Below are 22,412 nucleotides of genomic sequence, written 5' to 3'. Positions count from 1 at the left end.
TGTATCCCCATAAGGTTTGGTGGTGAAGGTCATAATGGCTAGCTTCCAAACCAAATGTTCCCCCTTTTGTCTCCTGACAGGGGGAGCAAGGGACTGGATGCTTAGGGGCACAATATATTAACTATAGGCATCCTTGCCCTGAAAGCACTAAATGCATCCTGCACCTTGGCCAAGTTATATTTTGAATTTTAGGCTGTGGTCTCTGAAGCAACAACAAATCTCCTAAATGGAGAGTTGAAGGACAGCTTCAACAGCCGGTAAAGGACAGTCGTGAATTTCATGCTAAATATATGGGCACAAGAAGTAGGTGAAATGTGGCAGAAGTTTGGCAGAAATGTAAAGGATTCACCTCTAGCTAACAACTGGAGGTAAATCTGCTGAATTTCTACCCATTTTCAGTGAAATGACTGCGGCGGAATTACTGATGCAGTAATTCTGCCAAAAATGCCCCATAGAGTCCAATGGACTCTGAAAAAATGGGAACATACTCCGCCACCACCACGTGTAATCCAGTGGTAAATCTGCCAGACCAAGTGGCAGTAACAGTAAATCCAGTGGATTTACAGACAGAATACCACCCAACAGGTAATGACCCCCATTGTCAGGTGAGATTTCGTTCGATTTCTGATTTGGTCATGTACTAAGCAGAGCTTGATATGATATGATATGATATATTTTATTTGTATTGCGCTCTTACACAGGTGTTTCAGAGCGCGACTAGGCAAGGGACGAGAAACAAGGGAGAACACAAAAACAACAACGATCTTACAAGGCCCAGTGACATTGAGAACGCGCAAGTGCATGGGATGGGGAAAAGGGAGAAAGTGCATGGAAGGGGGGGGAGTGGAAAGTGCACAGCAGAGGAGAGTAGATAAATAAATAATAAATTAAATAAAAATAGAAAGGAGGCAATAAACAGTGAGCCAGCATGTGGCAAGTGCTGTGTTTATGGCGAAAGACTGGGTAAGTCTGATAAGTGCAGAAAAGAAGAAAATGTGGTGGGGGGGCTGTATGGGTACAGATACAGTCCATCCAGTGCAAGGGGTGGCCGGGAGGCAGTGCAGGAGGGTGGCAGGGTGAGCAGGTACCTGGACCCAGAGGAAAGAGAATGGCCAGGTGCACAGTGCCAAGAGAGAGCGGGTCAGCAGGGGAGAGGGGGAGAGAAGGCAGAAACAAAGAGGTAGGTCTTTAAGTGCTTCCGGAACCGGAGATGGTTCTCGCTTTGAAACACATTGTGTATAGGCGCTATATAAATAAACAATCATATCATATCATATCATATCCTCAAGTTTTAGAGTGGCAGGGAGGCTGTTCCAGAGGGAGGCCCCAGCCGAAGATAGAGATCTACCCCCAGCTTGTTTCTGTGAAAAACGATTAACCCGGAGGGAGTTAGAGGTAGAGGAGCAAAGAGCTCTAGAGGGACGGTATTTGCGGAGGGATAGCTGAAGATATTTTGGACCTAGGCCCCAGAAAGCCTTGTGGACAAAGCAGAGGGTTTTGAATTTAATCCTTGCATCCACCGGGAGCCAATGGAGAGATTTCAGAGCTGGAGAGATACGATCCCAGGGCTTGAGGCCAAGGACAAGTCTCGCAGTCCTGTTCTGGATAAGTTGCAGAGGGCGGAGAGTAGAGGCAGGTAGATTTAGAAAGAGGCTGTTACAAAAGTCCAACTAAGAGAGAACCAGAGCTTGAGAAACAGTGAGCTTCTGAGGGAAGGAGAGGAAAGGCAAAGTACCTCTGAGGAGGTGCAGTAGGAAGTTTGACTTTTTTTTGATGTAACGTTACCATTACATGAGTTCAAGTTAACATAAAACACACTCGGGCATATAAATATTTTTTTTAATTATTTCAACATCTTCAAAAAACCTCTCTTTTACTTCCTTGAAGCATTATATATCTGTAAGGCATGTAATGTCAAAGAGTCCACATATGAAAACTTTAATATAATTATACATCTTCATTAAGGAGACTTCAACATCATCACACACTATCCATGTGAGGAATTCAATATCATCACATATCATCCCTGTGGGGACCTCACCATCAGCACACACCATCCATGTGAGGACTTACACAAGAAATATGTCCACTAACCCCGAGAAGAGAAAGGGTATGCATGGCTAGGTCAGTAGGTAGGGTAGGATAGGTATAGGCACACCAGAGGTGAGCTCAGCAGTGCCTCCAAGAAATGTAAGGGGGTTGGTCTTGCCGCGCTCCACCCATGCATCCCCATAATGTTTGGTGGTGAAGGTCATGATGGCTAGCTTCCAAACCAAATTTTCCCCCTTTTGTCTCCTGACAGGGGGAGCAAGGGACTGGATGCTCATGGGAACAAGATATTAACTACGGGCATCCTTGCTCTGAAAGCACTAAATGCATCCTGCACCTTGGCCAAGTTATCTTTTGAATTTTGGGCTGTGGTCTCTGAAGCAACAACAAATCTCCTAAATGGAGAGGTAAGGGACAGCTTCAACATGCCGGTAAAGAAGCACAGTTGTTAATTTCATGCTAAATAAATGGGCACGGTGAAGTAGGTGAAATGTGACAGACATGTAAAGGATTCACCTCCAGCTATGAACTGGAGGTAAATCTGCTGACTTTCTACCCATTTTCCACAAAACTACTGCAGCAGAGTTACTGCTGCAGTAATTCTGCCAAAAATGCCCCATAGATTCCAATGAACTCTGAAAAAATGGGAACATACTCTGCCACCACCACGTGTAATCCAGCGGTAAATCTGTCAGACCAAGAGGCAGTAATGGTAAATCCAATGGATTTACAGACAGAATACCACCCAACTCGTAATGACCCCCATTGTCAGGTGAGATTTCGTTTGATTTCTGATTTGGTCATGTACTAAGCAGAGCTTGATGTAACGTTACCATTACATGAGTTCAAGTTAACATAAAACACACTTGGGCCTATAAATACTTTCTTAAATTATTTCAACATCTTCACAAAAATTCTCTTTTACTTCCTTGATTGAAGCATTATATATCTGTAAGACATGTAATGTCAAAGAGCCCACATATGAAAATGTTAATATCATTATACATCTTCATTAAGGAGACTTCAACATCAATACACACTATCCATGTGAGGACTTCAATATCATCACATATCATCCCTGTGGGGACCTCACCATCAGCATACACCATCCATTTGAGGACTTCAATATCATCACATATCATCCCTGTGGGGACCTCACCATCAGCACACACCATCCATGTGAGGACTTCAATATCATCACATATCAGCCCTGTGGGGACCTCACCAACAGCACACACCATCCATGTGAGGACTTCAATATCATCACATATCATCCCTGTGGGGACCTCACCATCAGCACACACCAACCATGTGAGGACTTCAATATCATCACATATCAACCCTGTGGAGACCTCAACATCAGCACACGCCATCCAGTTGGAGGATTCAATATCATTGCATTCCTTCTCTATGGGACATAATTACATACTATTGATATATGATATGATATGATATGGCATTTATAACGCGCCTATACACAAGTGTTTCAAGGCGTGACGAGGCAAGGGGGGGAACAAAGGGAGGACAGACAACGATCCTACTAGGCCAGGTGTCATTCAGATTGCGCAGGTGCATGGGAAGGGGGGAAAGGAAAAGTGTGAGGGGGGAAGGGAGAGGGGAAAGTGCAGTACATGGGAAGTGGAATAAATAAGATAAATAAATAAAACACATAAAACAGGCAAGTGCAAGGAAGTGCAGAGGTTGCCAGGGAGGCAGTGCAGGTGGGCAGTTGACAGGGCCTGGGCCAGAGATCAGAAAGGGTGGCCAGGTAACCAGTGCAATTTCAGTCAGGAATTCAGCAAGGGAGGAGAGAAAGCAGAAGCAAAGAGGAAGGTTTTGAGGCGTTTCCTGAACCGTTGGTGGTTCTCCTCGAGTTTCAGGGAGGCAGGAAGGCTGTTCCAGAGAGAGGCCCCTGCCGAAGAGCGTAATCTGCCACCAACTCGTTGCTTGGAGAAGCGACTGACCCTGAGGGAGTTGGAGGCAGATGAGCGAAGAGCTCGAGAAGGAAGATATTTAGGAAGAGAGAGTTGAAGGTATTGCGACCCCAGACCCCAGAAGGCCTTGTGTACAATGCAGAGGGTTTTGAATTTAATCCTCGCAGCCACTGGGAGCCAGTAAAGAGATTTCAGTCCTGGAGAGATACGATCCCTGGGCTTGAGGCCAAGGACAAGTCTTGCAGTCCTGTTCTGGATAAGTTGCAGAGGGCGGAGAGTGGAGGCAGGAAGATTAAGATAGAGGCTGTTACAGTAGTCCAGCTTGGAGAGGACCAGGGCTCTAGAGACAGTGAGCTTCTGGGGGAAGGATAGGAAAGGAAGAATACCTCTAAGGAGGTGCAGCTGGTAGTGTGACCTCTTAGAGACATCAGAGATGTGAGGGGAGAAGGAGAGTGCAGAGTCGAAGATGACCCCAAGGTTTTTTGCCTTGCAGGTGGGAGAGGGAGGAGGGCCAAGAGAGGCCGGCCAGAGAGCTGCAGGGAAGGAGGGAGTGGGTGTGCCGATGAGTAGAAACTCAGTCTTACTGGCATTAAGGCAGAGGTTGTTGGCGACACACCAATCCTGGATGGCAGACAGACAGTCAGAGATGAGCGAAGGAGAGGAGGAGGAGGAGGAGGCCGAGGGTAGCCTGAAAATGAGCTGGGTATCATCCGCATAGCACTGAAAGTTGGGACAGAGAGCGGTGATGCGGTGTGCAAGGAGTGCCAGGTATTGGTTGAACCGCCAGGGAGAGAGGTTAGATCCCTGGGGGACACCACAGGTAGAGAAAAAGATGTTGGAGAGGAAGGACCCAAGTTTGACCGGGCAGGGTCGGTCGGAGAGGAAAGAAGTCAGCCACGCCAGAGCCTGACCAGTGATATCCAGGTTGTCACAGAGACGGTTGAGCAGGATGCCATGGTTGACAGTGTCAAAGGCAGAAGAGAGATCAAGCAGGATAGGAACGCAAGGGGTGTTAGAGTCGAGGTTGGAGAGCAGGTCTTCACGGATGTTCAGGAGAGCAGTTTCCGTGCTTCTGGCAGCTCTGAGGCCAGACTGATGGTCATGAAGACAACCAACAGATTCAGTGTGGAGATTCAGTTGGGAGATGGCCAGTTTCTCCAGGAGCTTGCCCAGGAAGGGAGTTATGGAGATGGGCCATAGTTAGCCGGGCAGGAGGGATCAGCAGAGGGTTTCTTAAGAAGAGGGTGCACAAGGGAGTGCTTCAAGGGGGAAGGGAAGACTCCAGTGGCGAAGGAGTGATTGCAGAAATCCGCCAGGGCAGGAGCCAGGGAGTCAATGTGATCCTTGATAGTTTTGGAGGAACAGGGGTGAACCTATTTCGACGAGACTTTCATAGATCAGACTTGTCTAGAAACCTTGTCTGGAGAGAAAAGGGGAAAGGTAGAGAAGGAGGGAAGAGGGGTGGCAGCAGAAGGGCCAGAGGAAGAGCAGGGAATAGCGGGAGGGGGATGAGAGGAGGAGAGTGGGGACAGGATGTCCTGAGTTTTAGAAATGAAGTGAGAGGCCAATGCCGTGCAGAGGGCCTGGGAAGGGACAGGAGAGGTAGAGACTGCGGCAGGATTGGCCAGTTCCTTGCAGATTTTAAAGAGTTCAGCCGAGTTGTTAGATGCCGCAGAGACGCAGGCTTGGATATGAGCTCTCTTCTTGGTGAGGACGGAGAGCCGGTATTGCCTTTGCAGCAGGCGGCAAGCCAGTTTGTCAGAGGATGAACTTGAAGCACGGCATGTCCTCTCGGCAACCCTGCACTTGCATTTTAGGCTGACGAGGTCTGAGTCATACCAGAAGTTGTACTTAGCTTTGGGCTTCAGGTGGATTCTCATGACAGGGGCAAGGATGTCAAGAGTATCAGATATAGCAGAGTGGAGAGTGGAGAGGGCTGTGTCAGGGTGAGAGTCAGCCAGGGGGGGAGGAGGAGGTGAGAAGGTGGCAGCGAAAGCCTCAACTGACAAGCGCTTCATGGGTCGGGTGACCGAGAAGGTGGGTGGCAGTGACGGAGGTGGCTTGGCCTGCGGGGTAGGGAGGGTGAGGTTGGTGGATAAGAGAAAGTGGTCACTCCAGGAGAAAGGAGTGGAGAGAGGGATAGAGAGGGGAAGGTCTGAAGAGATCAGAATATCGAGAGTGTGCCCTGCAGAGTGAGTCGGGCCAGAGGGGAGACTAGTGAGTGAGAGAGAGTCGCTGAGGTCACGAAAGAGTTCAGAGAGGGGACAGGAGGCATCCAGGTGGATGTTGAAGTCTCTGAGAAGGAGTAGTTGAGTGGTTGAGGCCAGGAGTGAGGAGGAGAGGTCTGCCCTCTCAGAGAGGAAGGAAGAAACCTGACCAGGTGGCCGAAAGATAGTAGCCACAGTAAGGGAATGGCTAGGCGAGAGAGAGAGCCTACAGACGAGGCATTCAAAAGAGGAGTAGGCCTGCGTAGGAATGATAGAGGTAGGAATCCACTCAGGGAAGATAAGGGCTACGCCCCCACCAGATCGGTTGGGCCTGGGCGCAGAGAGGATCTTGTAGCCATCAGGTAGGAGCGTGTCAAAGCTGGTGACAGAGCTGGCCGTAAACCATGTCTCAGTGAGACCGAGGACATCGAGGTCAAGTTCTTCAAGAAGGCGGCAGATATCAGAGGAGTGTTTGACAGCGGAGCAGGAGTTAAGAGTGGCAATGTGGAGAAGGTTGCCCTCCTTCAAGGACTTCCGGGGAGGGGTACAGATCAGAGGTACGCCCTGCGGAGGTGTAGAAATCTCCCGAGAGGGGGCAGAGAGAGAGGGGGAAGGCAAGGTAGCCAAGGAAAGGGGGGAGGGGACAGCAGGAGAAGAAAGGAAGTTGATGAGGTGCGGAAAGCGTCTATCAAAGAGATGAAGGTTGGCCTGAGGGCCTTGGACCAAGATGGTTCCATTAGAGTAGACATTAATGATGACCTTAGAGGAAAGGAAGGAGGCCAGGAGGGCATCCCATCGGGTACCACCATTAATGGGAGAAGAGGAGAAAGGCGAGAGAACAGAGACCATATGTGGGGTCCATAGATCTGGAGAAGGAACGACAAAGAGGATGTCGGTGAGAGTTTCCTTGGAGGAGGCACTGATGTAGGTGTCAGCGATAGGGAGGCCTGGGTTGGAGACCAGGATGTCCTTTTTAAACTTTTTCCTACCAGACTTAGTGAAAAGAGCAGGATAGTCAATAGTGAAACAGTTTGAAAAGATGGGGGAGACAGAGAGCACCATAGAGTAGGTGGGAGAGGAGGGGGTCCAAGGGGTAGGCAGACAAGACAGTGAGAGGCAAGTGAGCAGGAGAGTGGCACAGGACGACGGTATTACGCGGCGAGCGCAAGAGAGGCACAGGACATTCTAAGACAGGAAAGAAGACAGACCTAAATTTGAGAATCCTAAAGAGGGAGAAAAAGGCCTAGGTTTCACAGAGCAACTTTAAATACGGTGACAGTGCATGTTATAACAGGTAGAAAATCCCACCTAAATTAGAGAATCCTAAAGAGGGCGAAAAAGGCCTAGGTTTCACAGAGCAACTTTAAATACGGTGACAGTGCATAGTTGAAACAGTGAGATCACAGCTGAGTTAGTTGGTCAAACCAGGTGGACACAATGGACAGGGGGCACCAGACCAATGAGCAGGGTGACAACAGGCAACAGGCGTCCCCTGCGGACACCTGCAGACATCACCAGGAGCCGCCTGTCAGGGAGCCGCCCTTTGCCTAAGGGGCCCTTAGCCGAGGGGGCTGTCGGGCAGGGGGGCTGCCCAGGAGGGACAGTTTAAACCAGAGAAGCACCCAATAGGAGGGGGGGAGGGGGGTGGGCGGGCAGGTAGGCGGGAGGGAGGGAGGACCAGGAAGTGGCTGCAGGGGGGAGGGAGGGAGGGTGGAGAGACAGCGTGCACATAGCGCGGGCCTTGACAAAATATATAAAAATAAATAAATAGTCAAAAAACACTCACTGGAGGCCTGGGGGCCCGTGCTGGGCTGGAAACAGCAGTCTGGGCTAGCGGCGACCGCTCACACCCGCTCAGCTCTGCAAAGATTCTTATGGGGCCTTCTTTGCCATGACAATGCAAATTCTTATTCAATTCTTATGAATATGCCAATTCTTCTTTGCCATGCCATGTACATTCTTATTAAATTCTTATGGGGCCTTCTTTGCCATGACACACCATCCCTGTGAGGACCTCTATGTCATCAAAGAACATCCCAGTGGGGACCTCAACATGACCACACACCATCCTTTTGGTGGACTCAGTACCATCATATCATCTCTATGGGGACTTCAGCATCATTACATACTATTCATATTCACATACCCTTTTATGGCCAATTGGGTGCATCTGTGGCTTCATTTGCATCACCTGAATGCATTTTCCTTCACCTTTTCGGTATTTTTGGTTAAATCAGCCACTATTTTTGGCAGTGTTTCGTTCAGTATTTTAACCTGAAGATAGGATGGAATTAGCATTTATATGTCCAGCGCTAATTCCATGAGAGGATTTAGCCCTGGGGGAATTAACACTGGTTTTCATTGCTTATTCCTCCAGCGCTAATTTCTTCAGGGTTAATTCCACCAGAGGAAGTAGCGTCCATTTTCAATAACCCTTATATCAGCAGATTGATCAAAGTGGTGCAAATTCCATTACTGCCACTTTTTCCCCTTACAGATGAACTTGTAATGAAACCAAATTAGTATCAATTATACATTAACCCTGTGAATATGTTTGTATAATCAGACAAAATGTGTTGCCAACATTCAATTAGTTCACATATCAGACTATAGACAAGATGACATCAGTGCACATAATGTGTTGTCTTCACAGTGTGGACAAGAGGACATCACTGCACATTATGTGTTGTCTTCACAGTGTGGAATTCAATATCATCACACACCACCCCTATGGGGACTTCAACAAAATCACAGAAAAATAAGGATGTAAAGTAAGTCAGATTGTGATTGGTTTGTTACAAAAGTAGCCAATGCTTAAAATGAATCTGGAAGTGTTTGTGCAGTGAGGGAAGACTTACGTTGCGTATCAATTATATCCAATTCTGTAAACATACAAAATACACAAAAAACAGCTTAATTTAATTATTTTACATTTATATGCAGAGTTCAGGCCATTTAAAACATGATTGAATTTGTGTATAAATGGTTCCTATGAATCTGCTGTCTAAGCATGTGGGGCATCCGATTTATCAAGTGTGTTTAAATTCCTGTCCGTGTGTTGATGGCTGCAATACCACATCCTGCCTACGGGGGCAGATCTGAGAAAAAAAAAATCCACACACCAAAATAGGTACAGGTACAGGTACAGGTACAGGTACAGGTACAGGTACAGACAGACAGACAGACAGACAGACAGACAGACAGACACACACACACACACACACACCATAAACAAATAGTCAGGGTACAACATTTTGATAGACACAACTTAGACTCTATCCCTACACTTTCTAGTTACTCAGAGTTTATTAGTTTAAAAAAAATGGATACTTTAAAAACATCCATATTCACATGTGGGTTTGATTTCAAACGCTGGAAATGGACACCAAGTCCTCCGCCCTCAAAATGAAAGGAATATACAGGCTTACAAAAAAAGTGAGAAATAAGCTTTGCAATCCAGAAAAAGAGACATGGTACACAGGATCCTATAGGTGGGCGTACTGAGTAATATATCCGTCCTGATGAAGGCCGTCACAATTTAGAGCACCAAAAAGCCCAGAAGGCCGAAACACTGGGTGTCAACCCATATTATACGACTAAAATAATAGCCCACTCTACAAAAAATACAGGAGTAGAAACAATAACAATGTTTGGATTTTGCCTCAGAATTAAGGAGGCTCAGAAATAAACGCTTAAGAATAGAGATTGTTGTATGGCCCTGGAAAGACGTGTGTATAATGCTAGGCTGGTCTCTGAAAAGTTTATGAAGGTTTGGGGTAAATGGGGGGAGGGTGGTGGTGGTTAGTGGGTGATTATTGGACCGGCATACATGCCGAAAAAGTTGTGCACAATGTTTACCCGGGCTTCTGCGGAACGCCCAGAAATGTATTTTCTGTCAAGTTTTCTGTGTCGCCATATCAAGCATTGATGGTTATGATCATAGTTTTCTTTTTGTTATGTTTTTTGGATGAAAACAATACAAATGTTCCATTAAAAAAAGAATAGAGATTCTACAAGAAGAGCAGATTTGTCAGTCCTTTGTGTGAGAGGGAAATTACTAGGTTGAAATCACTGTATTTATATGTTGTTTGTTAATGATTTATATGTGTTCAAATGATAAATACACTGATGTATATATAGTTTGTGATTTAGTTATTGTGTCTGTGTATCTTTATGTTTGTATGTGTACTGTACCGTTTTTAAAGTATCAATTGTTTTGAAACTAATAAACTCTCACTAAATAGAAAGTGAAGGAATAGAGTCAAAGTTGTTTCTATCAAGTCTGTACCCTGATCATTGGTTTATGCATGTTACAATATTTGCCAGCATTGTACTGCTGTAAAAAGCTTTTTCATGTTACCTATGCCCACATATATGCCATCATTGCCACTGTAAAACACTTTCATGTGGGTGCCCACAATATATACCGACACTGCCACTGTAAACTACATGTTCACAATGTTTTGTTCCCCAATGTGGGCCACAATGACCTTGTAAAACAATTGTTCATGTTGGTTGTGGCAAATATGTGCTTCTGTAAAGGATTGAAATGCTTGTTTCCACAATACATGCTGACACACCTCTGCAATAAATCATTTCTCCCCAACAATGAGCTTGCCAATGTACAGCACTGTCATGCTGGTGTCCACAATAGATGCCGGCACCACCGCTGTAAAGCAACATAATTCCAGTGTTCACAATTCATGCCTTCATAGAAAAAGTTTTAAAAAACACCATTCTTTACAGGCGTCATTTATAGAAAAGAAAAAAAGAAAAACATAATAAGGGTGTTTTTTGAAAAATATCCTATAAATGATGCCTGCAAAGTATTGTGTTTTTTGGTACATTTTCTATACATTCTCATAAATAGGGGCATGTGCTAACACAGAAAAGTATATGAATGAATACTTTCTAAACAGAATGTGGCATTAGCTGGTTTGCACTTTTTGATGCTTATTTGCCCTTTATATGCATAGTTTTGCACATCATTTATGTATTTGATATTAATGTTTTCAGTGAATGTTTTTATGGAATGTTTTGTCCTTATATGTATGTTGCATATTTGTCTCTGTAAAGGGTTTCATATTATAATGAATTAATAAATCATAAAGATTCTCATGATTGCCAGGAAGGATCCATGGTCTTAGTCTAAGCAATAACATTGTACTTGTGAGACACCATCTCTGTTAGAATTCATGTTAAAGAGAAAGGCCACAAAGATAATGACATCAGGTGGTCCATTTTACAAAAAATGGCTTCCTGCGAATCACCAAAAGGCTGATAAAGTGCTCTTCAAATGGGAACTACAAGGAATCGATCATCTTAATGACACTGCTTATGTTTGGCCTAAATTATGTCATGGAGTGTGACGAGATATGAGATCAAAGGGCTCATTGTGACTAGGGCAACAGAGGAAAGGCCAGTATACTTGTTTACCAGTTACTGCAAATCGAATAAACACAAAATCTGCCAGATTATGCAGGTGTAATTTCACCCATGGGTAATGTTTCCTTTTTGGAGGTAAGGAAGAAAAAATACTTTACTTCCAGCACCTGACTCTAGGTTTTTCCTCCAAACCACTTCAAACCTCATAATGTGGTGATGCAGCAAAAGCGGAAGTACTTCTGTTGCTGCCAGCTTTTGATCACATCGCTATACTCGTAATGAGTCCCCATGTCAGTTATTTGCCCTTCTAGCATTGTTGTCTTTTGCATACTTTGTCTTTTTTAGGGAATTTCCTGAGAGAAGGAGCACAGTAGAATATATCCTGTATATGTTCATTTCAATTAATCCACAGCATGATCGTCCTTGGAAGTGAAAGTTTAGACATAAAGAACATTCTTGCTGGTCAATACTAAGGGTCTGATTTACAAACACATTTTACAATGGCACATTTTCATTTGAAAACACTCTATAAAACAAGCCCTAAAACACAAATTTCAAAAGGTAAGAGACAAGCCTTTACAGTTTAAGTGGAAGCTAAGCGATAGAGCCGTTTCTCAATTACACTTATGGAAGATAGTGGCAGGTGAGCATTTCTGTACCACAAGGTTTGAAGCATGAAGAATGGGGATAGTCTCCTTGGTAATAGAATGTATTCACTTGGATTTGTTTTCCCCTCTGTGGGTGTAGATCGCAATCAGCCCCGAGAAGCACCTCTACTATTGAAAAGCGAAGTGTGAAGCCTCCATAGTAGTGTTATGGTTGTGAGGATTTCAAGTCTCCTCAACAGCGATGCCGGTTTCGAGAAGAAAAAAATACAGGTAAATAAGAGTTTCTTAAATAAATAAATAAATAAATACATACACAAATATTCTTTAATAGAATGATCCCTGTGGTTTTGAGCATGTGATGCTCATTGTAGTTTTGTGACACAGACCGTGAATCTTCCGCTGATTGGATTTAGTGTGAAGGAGAACATATATCATCAATCTCCACAAACAGGGCAAGGGGGAGATACTCATATCTAGCAATGGCAATAAACTGGACTACCGGACTGGGGTGCAATGTCCAGCAATGGCAAATTATCTGCAGAAAATAATAGTTATCAATGCGGTTCATGTAATGTGCTTTTTCTCTAGGCACACGTGCCTCCAGGGTGAAATATTGGAAACCAGATTGTATTTGTCTGAAGAATTTCTTGCAACAGTAACACGAATAAAGGAGGAAGCATGTTGTTTTTTTTAAATGTTTGAATGCACGCATTTTTTGTTTCTTTATTGAGACGTGGTCAAGGTGATACACAGATAATGAGACTGAATAAAGTTCAAAAGTTTTCATTAAAACCAAATAAAACGTAAGGTGGGAACCTGGGAATTAGTTTAAGTTGGCTGTAACCTAATCATTTTTGAGGATGTTGCCCTTGTGGTCAAGGTATGCAAACAAAATTAAACATTACACCAAGATCCAAGCAGCCATTTTTCCTGCTTAGTTGATTTCGGTGCTTAGTTCCTTTTTGCTCTTCTGGGAACCAAAAGGATTCTTCCCCTCGCTTTGGGTTTAGGGATTTTTCCCCTTTATATTGCCCAAAAGTTCCCCCCCTCTTCTGTGGCTGATGGCTCTCGCCCTCTCTATCGCTCACTCCCTGCTTTTTCTGAAGAGTATGTGGTGCTCCTTCTCGTTAACATTAATTTCCCTCTTCTGGGTATTAAAGGGCGCTCCCCCTCTTTCTTCTGCAGATGCCCCTCTTCTGTGGAAAAAAGGTTCATCCCCTTTCTGAAGCTCACTTCCTCTTCTGGGGATGATGGGGCTCTCCACTCCTTTGGTGCTCATCCTCTCCGCTAGAAATCATGGATCACTCCCACTCTCTGGTGCTCAAGTTTTTTTTGGAACACATGCTTTTGAAGGACATATTTAAGCCCTAATATTTGCATGTGGGGGCAGGGCCATCTTGAGCACTTTGGGGGCCCAGGGCACGGACACCTCTGGGGCCCCCCTCCAACAGACCAAAGGAATTAAGCGATATAGAATATCTAGTGCGCCCGACCCCGTCTCACGATAAAAACCCATAGGTTGATATGCTGTCTCGCAGAGATCAAAATAAGCATGGTAATCTTCCTTTGAGATCCCTCACACTCTTCATTCATGTTGTAATCAGAGTGATTAACAAGTAGCATTTCAAGGGCAACATTAGCAGTCTATGTGAGGGTAATTGTGTTCAAGCATAGGTACAGCAAACATTTAATCAATAGCAGCCACGTGGAAGGTATACTGGGCATAGTATACCTGCAGGGCACAGATTATATGACAAAGGTACACATAATCCAGAATAGTCTGAGATTAGCTGCCTCAGAGACAGCAAAAGTGCTCAAGCATGGATACATATGAACAATGGGAAGCAAGGATCAAACTACACATACCATATCATAGCATAGCGAGTGGGTAACGATTTGAAGATACCATGAAGGTCTCTGCATCCAGACAAACTGAGATTAGTAGTTGGACATGGTCTTCAAGCAGTGTCGCCGTTCGAGAGCAAAGAAACAGGTGGCTCTGATGTGCAATACATCAATGCTCACTATCATTATAGAGTAAGCAACACTATATATAGTGAGTGAAACCATGAATGAGTCTTTTTGAAAGATTGTACCCTGAGAACGAAATCACTCTGAAGGGCTGACAATTTTGAAAGGTTTAGGGACTTTCAATTTTGACAAGTTGGAAAATCCAAGATTAAATGAGATCCCCAGGTTCACACATTGATTAAGAGGTGAAGCTGGGATTTGTACCCACATTTTCTGGTCTTACCAATTTATTTTCTAGTATTTACAGAACTGAATTGGAAAATATGAAAATCATATAACCCAATATAAACATTTAAAAAACAAAACATTATAGAAACATATTATTCAAAATGGGAATGATTCTAGCTTCATTGTCTCCATCATCAAGGAAAGCATATAAATACCAGCCTACTAATGGATGTGATCTTAAAAGATTTCAAATAGGTTTCTCTTTTGTATTTTAAAGCTTTAAATACACCCCAAACACCGGCTTTTGCAATGGTATTTAAAAATGTGCAGAACAAATGTTCTGTTGTCACATAAGCAAACCTTAAAATATTCTGGTAAGAAGCCTGCAATATCTGGTCTGCTCTCTTCTGTCTAGAACTCCTTCCACTCAAATGGCCTACATGATAGGAACGATCAGGTAATTGGCCAAACAATGCCACCAGTATGTGAGAAGAAAACCTTTTCATAGAAGGCAGTACAGTACTGTCAGTGATATAAGATTTGTCCAGGATCACTGTATCGTCTGCTAGCAAAGCCAGGATCCAAGCATGAACGCTGTGGTTCCACAGTCTGGAATTCAGATACTTAAACACCTCTAACACTTTATTGTCATCATTGGAGGTGCCTGCCTAGGTTTTACAACTCCTCATCTAAACAAACCAATTTCTAGACCATCACCATATTGATGGTATGTTAGTTTCTATAGCAACCACTAACTAGTGCAGGTACATTGGTGATGATAACACTTAGGGTGCTATAGAACAATGTACATTTACATGCAGGCTTAACAACTTCATACATTGGAATCGCTGAGTCGGCCTTGCTGGAATTTGGTATTGTAATCTTGCATGTGAACGCATATCTCTGCAATGAGTGCTTAACACACTGAGCTATCCTCTGAACCATCGGGACACTCAACTCTATCAATATGTATTTCAACTTTGGCTATTGCACATGATCAATATAATACCCAAAGGAAGGTGAGAATGGTACAGTTGTTGTGACACACAAACTATTGAAGTGGGAGAATGGGAGAAAAGGCTCCCCCCAAACTCCTCGCGACCATGGCCCAGAGGATCGCGGCCCAGACACCCGCCACAAGATGAATTTGTCTATCTGCCAGACGACCAAATACCCTGGTTCAAGAACATACGTTATGCCCACCAGCCTGCCCACCAGCCTGCCCTACTCAAGCCGACACCTGCGGCATGGATGAACTCGACTAAGACCTCAACAACAAGCACCCACATCGTTAGAGATGCCATGACGACCTAGCCAACTGCCAAGAACACACGTGCCACCATGCACACTGGACACTCCCACACCAACCCACATGAAGAATATAATCAGTGCTATGACGTAGGTGACGGATACACCCACTGACGCGCATCTTTATTATTTTTCACATAGGTTTTCCGAAATGCTGAAACGCAAGACGCACAAAGCACTCGCTTAGACGCTTGCTGACGCTTTCCCCGACCCTTGCATTGTGATGAAAATATAACGAAGACATGATACTGCCTATGAAGCCATGTCACACCGCAACACAAGTGCCATGCATTACACACCCCCACCTATGAATCAGGCCCAAGTAGGCAGCAAACAAGAGCCGCCATGAACACTGAACGAACAAGAGTACAAGTGCCGACCATGCAGAACGAGCCCAGCGAGAACTGACAGCCAAGGGAGCGATGTTGCAACTCGCATGCTACCAGCCGACGCCAAGGTCACACCTGTAGGCAAAGCCAAGCACGCAGAAGCAAATACAACTTTAAATGTGCAGAATTCTGCCTCAGCCACGGTCTCTCCTCACGTGACCAAGCCAACCTGACAAGGTGCCAGACCCACGAGGGAGAAGTCGCCTCGGTCCCACGTCTGGGACACTGGCTGCAACAATGACATGACCCAATGGACACTTACAGCGATGGGAATGGTCTGCTCTCAGGCCTATGAGCAAATCTGCGCATTGTCTGCACGAACGCGTAGTTACATATTGTTGCTTGTGACAGGTACACCGCGAGCTGGGAACAACGATGGTCCCAGGCTGGGGGGCTCGCGAGTGGACCAATCAGAACATGGGGGCACTCATCACTGACGCCACTAACATTAGCCAATCATTAGGGGTTTTCGTGTAACAATTTTTAAGTATCTAATAGCAGGGACAAACCAAGTATACCACCTGACTGACCCTTAACCACTAACAATGTTCTCTATATGTATGCTATACTAACCCTACCACTCGAGGAACCAATCCAGAGTGGCGATAGGTTTTTCGCTAACTTTCCCAGGTGACGCAAGTAGCACGTCATACTGAGGCAAAAAGGGGCCTGCGAGCCCACGAGTTTCGAGGGTCTGGACGGACGCGTACAATCCTAAACCCATCCCTGCCGTTGTTCAATAAACAGCAGAACCACCTTGCTTCTTGCGTGTATCTCATACTCATTTTTGGGGAACACGGGAGGAGTTGGGGCCTCCCAGCCCGGAGGTCCGCGGACTGCCCAGCCGACCCCTGGAGAAACACCCCGAAAAGTTGGAGGCACCGCTGAGATCTGATTACGATCTACCTTTTTATTTTTTTTCTGAGTACTCTGGTTGCGAGAAGGCCCGGCGGCGCGGCCCCCTCTGCCGCTGCCCCCTTTTTGAGGACTACAGGACCATCGCGGAACTGCGAGAAGCGCAATCCGGATATTGGCCCTCGGGAGCCGGTTGAGAAGTATCCAACCCGCGGTTGGCGAGTGTCCAGACGTGGTCCAGACAAGGGGAGGTGGCGAGCCGCTTGGAGGGGTGCACGCAGTCGAGCGGCCCCGCATCAAGAGAACTTGGTGAGTATGTCACACCCAACAAGCAATGTTAGATTGTGAGGGAAGGGGGAGGAGTGAAATAAGGGCGGTGGGAGGTGTTACTAAGGTGTGCGGCGAAGATTTGATCAATTAGTGTTGACAGTGAAGTGAATGGTAGCAGGACAGGTGCGAGAGCCGTCCGCTACCACGTCACGGAGAAGGGTGGGCGGAGCAAGAAAACATCACGTGCGGTTGCTCAAACAAACTGATTGGCCTAGGTCGTGACCACCTGTAAGGGGGGTGTGTGTGTGGCTTCCTACGAATTGGCGGTTATTGATCAATGAGTAGATGAGGATCCCAATTGATCGAGCAGCGAAACTCGATAGATAGATGACGTTTTCCTGTAGGCGGTAGCTAACTGGTTGCCTAATACGGAAGATAATTGGCTGGTTAAGCCCTCCTGTTGAGGGGCGTATCACACGCGAGGCGACACAGCGTGCGCAGTCTGATTATATTATTGGTTACCTTGTTCCAGGCGTGACAAGAGGACAGCTGTGGGGTTAACAGGGACAAATAGCAAAACTTATTTTGAGCTCTCTGAAGTGTAAAAGATGTTTCCGATAGTTTTGGAAGAGGTCGGTGACGTCACCCGTAGGGCTTTCATAGGATACCTCGACCACACAGCATTGTTGAAAGGTGGTAGGGAAGTGACTAGTGGAGAGGGGGTGGGCACGGAGGTTGTCGGCCACGTTAAATACAGGACAGGTGAAGAGGGGGAAGTGACCGTGCATGGAGAACGCCGGCCACGTCGAGTGAGGAAGCAGGAGGAGGGGAGGAGAAAAGTGGGACAGCTGTATAAGCACGTCACACAGGGCACGCAGCCGCAGGGGGCTTCGTGCGCCGAGGCCGCAGGGGGCCGGAACGGTATTGAGGAAGGAAAACAAATACAGGAAAAAGACAGCATATTTGCAAGTGTTATATTTGATTGTTTCTCATTTTAGCGGATGGTCGCAAGTCCCCAAACTACGGGGCCAGGTAACACATCTGCAATTGTCATACTTGATTGGGTCTCTTTTTGTGGACGGTCACAAGTCCCCAAAACTACGGGGCCAGGTAACGACAACTATACTGAAGGGAGCTAACAACACAGTGTAACCATGTCATACGGGTTAGGATCGGGAGGGTGGGGTAATACCCTCACTACCCCACTACAGCATATATGTAAAACACTATCACCCCATAGGGAAAAACTGATTAAATACAGCATAGAATGGACACAAGGGACAGACAACAAAATGACGACACCCTGGCCGCCTAACGGCAGTTTCGACCCGTACGTCCAACACTCGCTACTGACACATATACATAACACATACAAGGGGAAGAAGTTGACGCACCACGTGGAGGTGTTTAACTTATGGAGGATGTTCCAGGGGTCCCGACCAGGACCAACCGGAATGTTCACTGTGGAGGAAACGAAGGAGGAGAAGAAGATTAAGGAGGAAGAAGGAAATGGGGAAAAGGAGGTTGAAAGCGCACACTGCGCAGGAAGAGGCCGAGAGGGGGAGGAAAAGCTTAGCATCGTAAATGAAACAGAGATAAAAAAGGAACGGACCGACGACATGACTTTAGTGAAAAAGGAGGAAGGGGGCTTATATCCTGTAACGGAACTACGAGAAGTGGTAAAGCAACAACTAACGGCGGCTGAGGGGTATTCGAACCCAGCGTACAGCCCACCACCATATACAGCTACAGGTGGCTACACAGGGGGGGAGGTGACAAGTACAGTAGGTCCAACTTATACGAAGATGCACGCAAGGGAAGGGAAGACTAGTGAAGAACCAATCCCAACTATAGGACATGACGAGTGGGTAGCTGCGCAGGTGCTGCTAAAATTGCAAGGACATTAACGGGAGAAGAGAAGGAAGTAGTAAGGAAAATGAACGAGGACGATGAGAGTAGCAGTGAAATAAAAGGGGAAAGAGGTAAAAAGAAAGAAGGGGAGCTGTTACGAGTAGAGGAGGAGATGTTGGAGGAACGATTGGCGGAGTTAAGGAATGAGCAAAACGCCCTGATCAAACAGCTTGAGAGGGAGGAACGAGAGAGAAGGAGGGAAAGGAAGGAAAGTAAGGATGAGTTAGAAAAAATGAGGGAACGAACTGAAGAACGGAAGAGGGAAGCTGAAAGGATGAAGGCAATAGCAGAAAGGGTATCTCGAGCAGCACAGCGTGACAGGAAAAGAGAGGAAGAAGAGAAAGAAAAGGAAATGGAAATATGGAAGAGGAAAATACTATCAGAAACCACCAAGAGGTACGAGGAAGGCAAAGTGATAGAAAGCATATTAGAAAGGGAGAGAGAGAGATGGGAAAGGAGGAGAGAGGAAGAAAGGATATTAGAGAAGATGAGCAGTGAGGTGATGGAGGAATTAAAAAAGAAAAGAGAGGAAATAGGTGGTGAAATAGTGGAAAAAAGGGAAGGGGAAAGAGGAGATAGAAAAGGAGAGAGTGGGGTAAGAAAATATGTACGCAGGGATGCAGAAGTAGCAACAACATCAGCACAAAGGGGAGCAATTGGTAAAGAAGAAGTGGGAGGAACGGATTTAATAGATTTAAAAACAGTGACGATTAGGGGGAAAAAGACAGATTGGGGGTTGTCGCTCCTGGATGATTTTTGCAGCGAGGAAGAAGAAGGAATGGGGGGAGAAGGAAGAAGCGGCGAAAGGGAAAGCTTAGACAAATTGTACATCACCCGCACCAACAGGGAATCCCCATGGGCATGCAGAAGGAAGGAAGAGCTGGGGGGGAGTGAGGAAAAAGAACAAGAAATGGCGGGAAGACAAACACGTGCAGCTACACCTGCATCATCTCGTCCAACATGTCCGCCCACACCCGCTCCTGAGCACACCCCCTACGCCAACAGGCTTAGAGATCTCCCCGGACGTAGGCAGGAAGAACGCGCACACACACCCACATCAAATAAAGGAAATAATAAGAGAAGGGGAAGAGATGAAGGGGAAACAACAATGAGCGGGGGAAATATGGACCTAATAGATGACGCAGACGACACAGAAGAAGAGGAGGGGTATACGGACTCTACACCGCGACACCTGGGGGAACAGATGGGACCACAATACGTCCCTTGGAAGCATGCAGATAAGGAAAATATAAAGTGTAGGCTCCCATCACTAAGTGGAGGAGCAGGTAAATGGATATATGAGATGGAAAAACACACTGCATGACAGAAACTAGCAGTAGGAGACGTGAAGGGCCTACTGATATCAATACTAGGGGATGCGGCGGATGACATCTGGAAGAGAGCGGGTTTCCCCGCGGTCACAATAACGAACTCATCACATGACGGGGCGCCATTTGCGAATTGCAGGCATGCATTATGGCAAGCACTGAGGGTACAATACCCAGACACCTCAGACATAGGAGCAATTACGTCACGCAAGATGCGTGAGAACGAAGATCCTGTTGATTATATCCAGGAGATTCAGGAGAAGTGGCGTATGGAAACTAGAGAGCAATGGGACAAGACACCGGCAATATTTTACCACATACTAATACAAGGGCTCCCGGAGGCAGTACAAAAACAGTTGAAGAAAGTAGTGGGGATGGAAGCAAAGGCCTGGCTGGAAATACAACTGACAATAGTACACCATTGTAGGACGTGGCAAGAAAAGATGAAACAAAAGGAAGAAGATAGAAAAGCGGAAGAGGCTAAATTAGTGCAGAAAAAACTGACTAAGTACACCATGGAGGGTGCATTAATAACTACGCCAACAACGACACCAAACCCCACAAAAGTTGTGGCAGCGCTGGATCGCTCACAACTACAAACACCACCACTATCACAATCACCACGAATTATAACACAACAGCTGCCACCACCCCCACCATACACGGCTAACATGGGAGGAGGATACATGGCATCAGGAACCGGATATTATAATAAGATCAGGGGAAGGGGAGGAATGATGAGGGGGAGGGGATATGGCTATCCTGCACAACATCAAGGGGGAGGAGTCCGAAGCTTCTACCCCACTGGACAACTAGTGTACCAGGATAATGCAGGAAACTTCCCATGGCAGACCAGGGATCCACCTGTATGTTGGGTTTGTGGAATGTTAGGACACATGTCACGTACCTGTAGAATGAGACCCTCCACACCAGCATGGGGGGAACAAGGACAGCAAGGGCCTACAAGGGAGCAGCAGGGTTACCAACAACTGCAGGGGCTGTCACAGAACAGCACACAGCAACAGTTAGTAACACAACAACAGCCACAGACATATTCACTACCGCAACAACAGGTAGCAATATCGCCACAACACCAAGTCCAACCAGTGCAACAGCCCACTCAAATACAGGACCATAAGGTAACCTCCACCAACACACAGCTACAACAAACACAATTGGGAAGGGTGACTGTCCTGGGACACAACCCTTACACAGGAAGTGGTCAGTCATTATACCCACAATAGGACAGCCCACAGACATCCTTGGAGTGTCCCATCCTATCGATAACACCTAATAGTGCGGAGGAACCACGCATTGAGGTAACGATAGGTGACAAAACATTATCATTCCTTGTTGACACTGGGGCAACCAGGTCTTGCATAAGGGAGGGTAGATTTAAGATGTCAGGTGAGGCCATGAACACCCAAGGATTCTCTGGGGCTAGGGGGTTGGTTCCCTTTACTGATAACATCTCCTTATCTATTGGAGATTATGACATGTCTGTCCCGCTCCTGTATTCAAGGGAGTCACCAGTAAACATACTTGGGAGGGACATAATGAGCAGGCTAAATATGACAATCTCCTTCACGGAAGACGGCATAATTTGTTCCACTCCAGGAATAAACATGCTTACTGCACGACAAATACTACAAGCATACTGTGGACAGACAGTAGCTCGGGCTGAGCCAGTGGATGGCGAACTGTTCCAGTACGGAACGGACATAGCATTCGCTTGGATGCCAGGAATAGAAGGAAAGATCTGGAGGAGGCCAGCAGCATATTTGTTCAGGCCTGAAACACCAGCCAATGAACCAGAAGGGAAGGTGATTTCAGTGAGCATCGAGAGTATTATAGCAACTGCTGATTATATCGCAGTACATGCCCAAGACCGGGAGGGGAGAGCATGGAGGGCAGTGATAGCCCTGGCTGAGGGATGCAGGCTCACCCAGGTGTCTGATGAGGAGCTCTT

The sequence above is a fragment of the Ambystoma mexicanum genome, chromosome 4q, assembly GCF_040938575.1.
Source record: "Ambystoma mexicanum isolate Mex_15411 chromosome 4q, UKY_AmexF1_1, whole genome shotgun sequence".
Classification (NCBI taxonomy): Eukaryota; Metazoa; Chordata; class Amphibia; order Caudata; family Ambystomatidae; genus Ambystoma; species Ambystoma mexicanum.
The sequence above is the reverse complement of the archived record's forward strand: the minus strand, read 5'-3'. Positions refer to the sequence as shown.